Genomic DNA, 9,613 nt, shown 5'->3' with positions numbered 1-9,613 from the left:
TTTTGTCGCCTTCCAATATAGCTTGGTAGGCATACTCATCGCTTGAATAAGTTGGTTAACTGCATAGCACATATTTGGTTGTGTGTTCACCAAGTACATGAGTGAACCCACAAGCTTCCTGTAAACAGTAGCTTCCACTACTTCCCCTAAAGTAGCATCCTCCTTCCTCCAGTTACCTGCTAGAGGAGTCTCCATGAGTTTACTGCTCTCCATGAGGAATCTCATGAGTATCTCGTTGGCATACTTTCCTTGAGACACAAAAAACTCCCCATCTCCCTACCATACCTCCATGCCAAGAAATTAATGCATGAGCCCCATGTCCTTCATCTCAAACTCTCTTGCAAAGTCCTCCTTTCAAGATTTGATTAGTTGATCATCACCTATCAGTATGAGATCATCAACATAAAGTACAAAGATCAAAAGTTTACCTTCCACCACTATGTGGTATAGGTTCGCATCCACTTCACTCTTCGTGAAGCCCAACCTGGTGAAGTAGCTATCGATCCTAGTGTACCAAGTACGGGGTGCTTTCTTCAGCCCATACAACACTCTCTTGAGTCAGCACACATGTTGTTGAGATTGAAACAAGATGATGGAGCTTAGTGAAAAGAGTCGCCTTCACTAAGTGAGCCCGCAGGCAAATTATGGCGCAAGTTCTATTTTTGGATCACAGTAGGGATGATCACAGTAGGAGTGACCACAGCAGGGATGATCACAGCAGGAGTGACCACAGTAGGGATGATCATAGCAGAAGTGACCACAGCAGGAGTGATCACAGCAGGAGTGATCCCAACAGGAGTGATCACAGCAGGAGTGACAAAGTCTATTTTTAGACTGGCTGTCAAAAATAGAAAAGTCAAATATTATTGTTCATAATAATATTTGTACTATAAACTTGATCTTATTCTCTTGGAGCACTTCAGTTTGAGCTACAAATGTGGCACATGTAGCTGTCAGAAGGAAGTACGCTTTCTTTGTGGGTCAGTTGAGTTGTTGCATGCATGACTTCAGTTAGAACTCAATCAGTTGAGTTTGGTGGAGTTGATTGTGGAGTTGATGGAGTTGTGTTTAGTTTGACTTGGTTAAACTAGTTGTAATTAGTCTAACTGAAAATAGACTAATGATGAGTTGTTAAACTAATTATTAACTCATAATGCAACTATAGAATACATCAGTTAACTCAGTTGCATGTCAGTGCATGTTCAGTTCAGTAGGGACACGTGTTAGAGGATCAGATTGCTATCAGTTGTGACTATAGTTGTGCATGAGGATTTGCACAACCAAGGGATTGAGTATGCCAATGAGAATTGGCCAATACTAAGGATTATAGCCTCTGCTCATGTCTTTCCCAGTGTTAGTGATTCTTTGGAGGTAAATACGAGTTTGGTTAAACCATTCTCATTCATTCTTGAGCAGGTATTGAGTAGTGGAGCTAGGCAAGCAATGGAATAGATTTGGAGATCAGATTTGAGTTGTATTGTGTGTAACAGGTGGAGCTGGTACTGGATTGCTTGTGATAAGCATCGTACTTTGTAATTATACATGTTCTCAATCATTAATATACAAATAGTGTGGGGTTTTTAACGAGATGCTTTCCCCGGGTTACATACTGTGTTAATGTGTGAATGCTCTTGATGTTTTATTGTTATTGATGCTGCTATATTGATGATCAACTTAGAGGAGCTTATGTATTGTGTATGTATTCCGCAATAGTACATGATCAGGATAATCTCCATTGAATATGTGTTTATTATTCAAATTTTCTACACATGTGACTCACAGTCAAAGGTCTAAAAACCTTCAAGCTGCTCTATGTACATCTCTTCCTCAATCATGCCATTAAGGAAGGTTGTCTTCACATCCATCTAATGTATCTTCCAACCCATTTGTGCTGATAGTGCCAATATAGATTTGATTGAAGAGTACCTTACAATAAGATCAAAGGTCTCATCATATTCAATCTCCTCTACCTGTGAAAAGCCACGGACCACAAATCTAGCCTTATTCTTCTCCACACTACCATCTGCAACTTGCTTTACCTTGTAAAGCCAACGGGAGCTCACCATTGACTTGTCCTCCAGCCTTGGGACCACATCCCAAACACCGTTACGAACTATGGAGTCATACTCTTCCACCGTGGCATGAAACCCAAACTGGCTACTGCACTGCTTCCTTAAAGGAAGATGGCTCTGTCACAACACATTCACCCATAAGAGCCATGTATCTAGTGTACCTCTCAAGTGACCTCCCCTTCTTGCGCTGAGAAGTGGGTTCTCCCACATTCTCCTGTGCATCATCCAACAATCTGTCAACCTCTCTAGTGCACTTTCTCCCCTCTCTGGAAGACTCTGCCTGAGTGGATGTCTCCACTCTCGAATCCTCTGCATATGGCTGCTCCACATCAATATAAGGCTCCTCAACCTTAGGAGTTAAAATCTCCTCACCTGCATGTAGCTCAAGCTCCCTCTCAAGGGAAGCTCACATGGCCTTCTCCTCATCGAATCTAACATCCATGTGAACCATTGTCATCCTGTTGGTCGGCAAGTACACCCGATAGTTGTGAGGATTATTAGTGTACCCCAAAAATATCCCCAAATCTGTTATCAACTCAAGCTTCTTCTATGCATCTTTGGTCACATGGAAATATAACGATGACCCAAAAATCCTGAAGTGACCAACATCTAGCCTCTTACCAGAATAATCCTCCTCTAATGTCTTCATCTCAAGTATCTAATGTGGGCTACAGTTCTGAACATAAATAATTGTGTTGCATGCCTTAGCCCACAAGTGAAGTGGTAAGCCCTGATCATGCAACATCACCCTTACTTCCCCTAGTATGCTTTTGTTCTTCCTCTCAACCACCCCATTTTGTTGAGGGTTATGGGGTGTCATAAACTCATGTTTAATCCCTTCCACTGCACAAAATTTCTTAAACTCATTTGAGACATACTCACCACCATTATCACTCCGTAGAGATTTAGACTTCTTCCTCAACTCTTTCTCCACCAATGCTTTAAACTCACAAAATTTTGTGAAATTTTGATCCTTTTTTTGCGTGAAAAAAATCCAGCATTTACGAGAATAGTCATCAACAAATATAACATAATACTTGTGTTTGGTCGTGGATGTTATCAAGAATGGTCCACACACATCTGAATGGACTCGCTCTAGAATATCCTCTGCTCGACTGTCTCTGTTGTCAAAGGAATACCTGGTGTATTTTCCCAAAGTGCACCCCTTGTGTTAGCACCTAAATCTGCCTTAGGCTAAAGGAAGGCAAAATTCAGGGTAACCACAAACCACGCTCAGTCTCGTAGCTAGCCCTACCAGAACAAGAGAGGGCTCTCTCCCAGTCACTCTCAGTGAATAGATAAACGAAATGGTCTGAGATGACTTACAATGAAATATTGATCTTAGGCTAGTAAGTGAATATGGATACAAGAAACAATTTTTTATGAATGACTGTGTTTCTGGGATGGTATGGGACCAACGGACAGCAATGAACAGAGAATTTAATACAAAGGCACAGATTACTTCGTGAGGTAAGACCAGCAGAAAGTATAGCAATTTAGTTTGAAATAACGTGGAATGGAGAGATTTCTTAGGAGAGTGAAAAGGGCATAAGTACATGAATCCTTTTCAACGGAAGAAGAACACTGAACATGAAATTTTCCCACAGGAAAAGCAATATAAATGAATTCTACCTTATCTAACTTAGAAAATTTCACTAGAAATGAATATGAAATGAACTGTGAAACATAACAAAATACATATGAAACATAAGAGACACATTTGCTACACTCACAACCACATGAATCTCATGAAACAGAGCCGCTGCCTTTCATTAATCCTCTGTCAAAATATACAATGAAGAAACAAAGTTTCTTTCCCACAATCTCCCAGAAGTTACAAGCCAACCAACCATTTTCAAATGGTTTGCATACAATAAACATACTATGCCATGAGGAAATAGAACGACCAAGAGTTGTGGAGTTTCTCAAATCATTACAAAATGGAGATGGAAAGCCAACCATTAGCTACAGGTGCAGCGTTACAAAGATGACAAATGGCTTGGGTGACCGTTTGCCTTCCTTTACCACTTGGATAGAAGCCAAACTCTTTAAAATTTGCCTTAGTTGCTGAAAAACGTGAAGTGTAGATGAGCGGATCCACTTGGAGAAAGACGCGAATCAAAATTTCGCGAAACGGAGGTGAATTTGGCCCTTTTCTATATATGCACCCCGCCCAAATCTATACACACCGCGCCAATTTGGAGGTGATTTTGAGGTACCTGCAGAATTCCAAATTGTGCCCAGGTGTTCTTGTTGGAAAGCCTGACCTGTCTACTTTCCAACCCAAGTGGAATTTCTGAATTTGGTGCTCATTTGCCCCTCCAAAACTTCATTCTCCCAAGACTGCTTCCTGTGTGTCAAAATAGGGGCAGAGAGGTCATTTTTTGAGTGTTTTTGACCTCCTGGAGACTCAAATCATGCCCAAATTTCTTGTCCAAGCACCATTAGTCATGATTTTTCATGTTGAATCCAAAAATGCAAGCCATTTGTCATTTGGAGCTCCCAATCCTAAGTGTCGCGCCACAGGGAGAAAAAACCCGTGTTTTGACCAAAAAATTACCATGTGACCAAAATTGCCCCAAATTTCTTGAAATTTTGGCTGGAGCTTCCTTATCAAGTGTTATGTTGGGCCAAAGAGGCTTAAACCAATATCTGAAGTCGATCAAGCTCCCTTTGCCTCTTTTGCTTCTTGATTGCCTTCCTTAATTTCGCCTTCAAATTCCTGATTCGGGCCTTGCACACTTTGTTTCGCGCCATGTAGTGGAAAGCCATGTGTCTTAGCAAGGCATGGTCCTTTTCAACCTTGTCCAGCAGCCTCTCCAAGATGTAGGTTGACTCTTTCAAGCCAAGTTTCCCTATCTTGTTCGATTTCTTGCTCGATAGGAGTCAAAGTGACATGAGCCTCTTTGTCTTCAGTATCTCATGTTCCATGAGGACCTGTTTATGACTTAGTTGTCTGTTTTCTTGCTCTAGGAAAGTGATGACAAACTTAGCTCTCTCTAAGTTGTCCATCAAAGCTTGTATTTGGGCTTCTTTCTCCTGAATAATGACATCTTTGACAGTTTCCCTCTCTTGTGATTTTGCCTCCTTTATGAGGCTTTCTTTGTTTCCTTCTCCTTTTCGCTGAACTGTCACTTGTTGTCTCCTCATGATAGTCAAAATCACCTCTATCCATGATTTAATCAACTTTCTTAGTTTGCACAGTTTTGACAATGTAAATGGGACAATGTAATGGGGATGAGTGGTATGTTCTAGGGTTTGTAGGGATGAGTGAATTTTATATGGTTATGGGCAAAGCATAAGCTATGAGAGTGAGGGGAGGATTTTGTGAATGAGATGTAGATGAAGTTGAAGGGAATAATGGGTAAATATTTTGAGTTATCATGCTAGGCAATGGAATAGACAAACTGATTAGGGTTTATAGAGGAAAATTAGGGTTTAATACTAGGAGTGGAGGAGAGGTCAAAAATATCAAACATGCAAGCCAAAAATTGAGTGAAGAGAGTGAAATTACTTTTAAAAGGTGAAATTGGAGGAAATTTGGTGAGAATTTGCAATTTGGAGTGATTTTGATGAATTTCAGGCCTTTTAGCCCTGTGCGCCGCACCTTCCATGTGCGTCGCGCCTTTTTCCAGGTGACTATTGGAGGCCTTTCCGGTGTCCAAATTATGTGTAGGATAGCTTGCTGGAAAGGTATTGGAGTCTAATTTCTAACCCAGCTGGAATTTTTCAATTTGGAGTTCATTTTGCCTATCAAAAAGCAAATCTCCCAAGACTGGTCAAAATGTGCCAAATGAGGCTGCCTCAAGGAAGAGTACTGTTACAGTCAACTTTTCAATGCCTTTCTCAACACCAAATTGAGCTCATGATAGCTCATTGGAAATATCTTTGTGGATAGTTATCATTTGACTCATTATGCAAGTCATTTTGCCAATCGAGCTAGGAGAAAACTTGATTTTCCCAAGGTCACTTCAGAGGTGCATCAATTCTCCCAGGTCAATTGTATTTTTTACATTTCTATAAAACCATGACACCTGTGTAAAAAGTGAAGGATTTTTTTCTTCCTTGGCTTATTTTGGACAAAAACCTCTCTCATTTTTCCAAAATTCGTCTTTTCTTGCTCAGAAACATCATTTGAGTAAAACCTACCCCGATGTGTGGAACAAGAGATTTGTCGAAATGAAGCGAAATGAAGGGGATAGGGAGCTTCTAAATTCTTGAGGAAATTTTGGGAAGTAGGGAGGGATGTTAGGAAGTAGGGAAAGTGGAATCTTAGAAATTGAGTGAGGGGAAGGGGTCCAAACAGGAAAAACACAGGTCCAACTTAGAAAATTGCCAGGTTGTAGCAAGAAACTAGGGTTTGTGCGAAAATGATGGATTTGGGGGATCTCAGTGATGGGAAGTGTTTGATAAGGTACTTTAAGGATAGGGTAAGGTGTATGAACATCAAGATACAAGTTTTGCTGATGATTTGACCATCCAAGAGAAATCACCTCCAAAACCCTAGGAGAGGGAAATGACCTTACCTAGGCGCAACTGAAGCATGAACAAGGTGTAAAATGACCCAGTGGAACTTGACATGATAATGACAACCCTCTGAATGATAGTACACTCAGCTGAACGGTGACATGGACCAACATTTGGATAACTTTGACAGGAATAAAAGCAAACCCTAGACCTAGTACCTAGTGACCAAATTTTGCTTGAAGACTCACTGAAATGATAAAATTTGACCTTGACACCTTAAAATTGCTTTGTAAGAGCATGTTTTATCTCTGCCAAAGGACTGACAAGATCGACTCTAACATTGGCTCCAATGGGGGATGGTAGCTCCTAGGAGGTGCCAAGAACCGCAGATCTCTGGAAGAGCTAGACAGTGCCTTCGTCCATTGGGCTATGGAGTCATTATTTCGACAAACCAACACGAGACTTCGACTCATTTATTGACTGAAACTTGACTTAAACCGACTTAATTATGAAACCAACATGACTGAAAAAACCGACTCAATGCAAAAGGAAATGACTCATGACTAACTTAACTAAAACAAGAACTGACAAAACTTATTCAATGGCAGCAGTCCATCAAGATTCGAGGGTTTCAAATCATGATGACAGCCACCTGCGTACTAATGCAATATGTACAATCATGTGTAATGTGTCTTCCAATGTAACCAATCAAGTAGATGCCTCCTTGATTGATTCTCCAGATCAGATCTTCTGGTCAACAACAGATACTGGTAACTGGGCCTCCAAAAACATAATTGACCATGATCCCCTTCATCACTGAATATTGCAATAATCACCTTCACTGCTGACTGCAACAAATCTGCCATTGGATCCTGAAAAACATGAAGTCTTTCCTCCTGCCGAAAAAACAAGGTATCTTTTTCTCTTGATTCTGGTCTTTCTTCATAAATACGAGTATGCTCCTGGTCTTCAAAAAATTCTGAACAAATAGGTGAGTAGATTTCCTCTTCAAAGAACCTTTCAAAACATGAGACATATGAGCAAGAGTCTGAAAGAGAATCCTGAATGGTCTGGTCTACTGAAGTCTGAATATATTGTAGGTCATCTTCATATGATATGACAGCTAGATTGTCTTTGCATTCATCAATCATGAGAAAAGAAACCTCAAATGATTCTTGAAACCCAACACAATCATTTATATCATCTACCATAAATTCACCCAGAGCTTTTTCACTTACTTGAACAAAAATCTCATCTCGCTGTTCATAGAGGGAATGAGCTACCTCCTCATGAAGGTCTAGTTCTAGTGAGATAAGGTCAATTAGGTCTGTACCTATTTTTTCTCCATTTGAGGCAGCCTCAACCATGTAACTCTCTTTTTCCTCCTCACCATCTGTCTCTTGATCTGATTTATCATCCCCATTATCTGAGATTGGAACATCATTTTCTTGCATATCATCTTTTATTTCCACCAGATCTGAAACAAAACTTCTTCTTTCATCATTTCCAGCCATATGGAAATCTTTAGCCTGTTGATCTATAAAGCTGCCCACAGGACTATCGTCCTTTTCAGAAGAGGAAAAATTTCCACCATCACCTTCTTGACCGGGTGCACACTGCAGATCTGTGTTAACTTGAGCTGGAACATGACTGTTCAAGAGTTGATCTATTTCATCTTCAGACAAAGGAGATATGGCTTTTCGTTTTCTCTTGCACGAACAGTGATTTTCTTCAATATTTTCAAGTGGAGGAGTGTACAAATTTTCCTCAGACTGCTGATCCATTTCATGTAATTCCTGTTGACTGTCAAGATGCAAAATTCCTTCATTTTCCACCATACAAAGATCTTGATTCTGCTACAACGTTTCCTGAGCATCTTGATGGTACTCCTCTAGTTTATTTTCATATTGCTAAAATGGATTCTCGTACAAGGCTTCCATGATCTCATCATCCATAAAATTATCATCCTCATAGTATTTTTCAAGGCTTTTAATAAAAGTAGAAGCATGTTTGCAACAGTCATGAACTAGATTTAATGACGGATAAGATTCTTGATATCTTTCAATGAACAGGGCATGAAAATCCTTTAAACAGTAAATACAAGCAGGCAGCAAACTTTCAAACCAAGATTGGGCTTCACCTTCCAGAGTGGCTAGGAATATCTTCATCAAGCAATCTTCAAGAAAATCAACCTTCAACTTGCGAATATGCATGTGAAATCGAACTAGATGTAAAGAAGCGTCCTTCTTACCATCATCTTTAAACGTAGGCAGATTCCTTGACCAATCTATCTTTGGAATTTTATTTGCAAAACCTGGGATGTGATCTCAGCTCATGGGAGCGTATCTCCTTGCAACCCGCTCCATTTTGAAAGTCTCAAAGCTACTGATCTCTCTGCAGTGGAGTCACCATGAAGCACTGGTTTCTGGATTCTTCAGTGAAAGGAGTCTCCAGGTGAATGATTTCAGTCGTCTTCTTATGTCTGATCGTTGTTCACCAGCAACAATCAGCTCTGAACTTGAGATATGTACTGGGGCAAAACAATCTTCAAGCAAACCATTTTCTTCCCCAGTGGAGTCACCACTATGTTAGCACCTAAATCTGCCTTAGGCTGAAGGAAGGCAAAATTTAGGGTAACCACAAACCACGCTCAGTCTGGTAGCTAGCCCTACCAGAACAGGAGAGGGCTCTCTCCGAGTCACGCTCAGTGAATAGATAAACGAAACGGTCTGGGATGACTTACAATGAAATATTGAACTTAGGCTAGTAAGTGAATATGGATACAAGAAACAATTTTTTATGAATGACTGCATTTCTGGGATGGTATGGGACCAACGGATAGCAATGAACAGAGAATTTAATACAAAGGCACAGATTACTTCGTGAGGCAAGACCGACAGAAAGTATAGCAATTTAGTTCGAAGTAATGCGGAATGGAGAGATTGCTTAGGAGAGTGAAAAGGGCATAAGTACATGAATCCTTTTCAATGGAAGAAGAACACTGAACATGAAATTTTCCCACAAGCAGAGCAATATAAATGAATTCTACCTTACCTAACTTAGAAAATTTCACT

The sequence above is a fragment of the Pinus tabuliformis genome, chromosome 1_2 (assembly GCF_031772625.1).
Source record: "Pinus tabuliformis cultivar Carrire ecotype Pingquan chromosome 1_2, CPIR1, whole genome shotgun sequence".
NCBI classification, from domain to species: Eukaryota; Viridiplantae; Streptophyta; class Pinopsida; order Pinales; family Pinaceae; genus Pinus; species Pinus tabuliformis.
The sequence above is the reverse complement of the archived record's forward strand: the minus strand, read 5'-3'. Positions refer to the sequence as shown.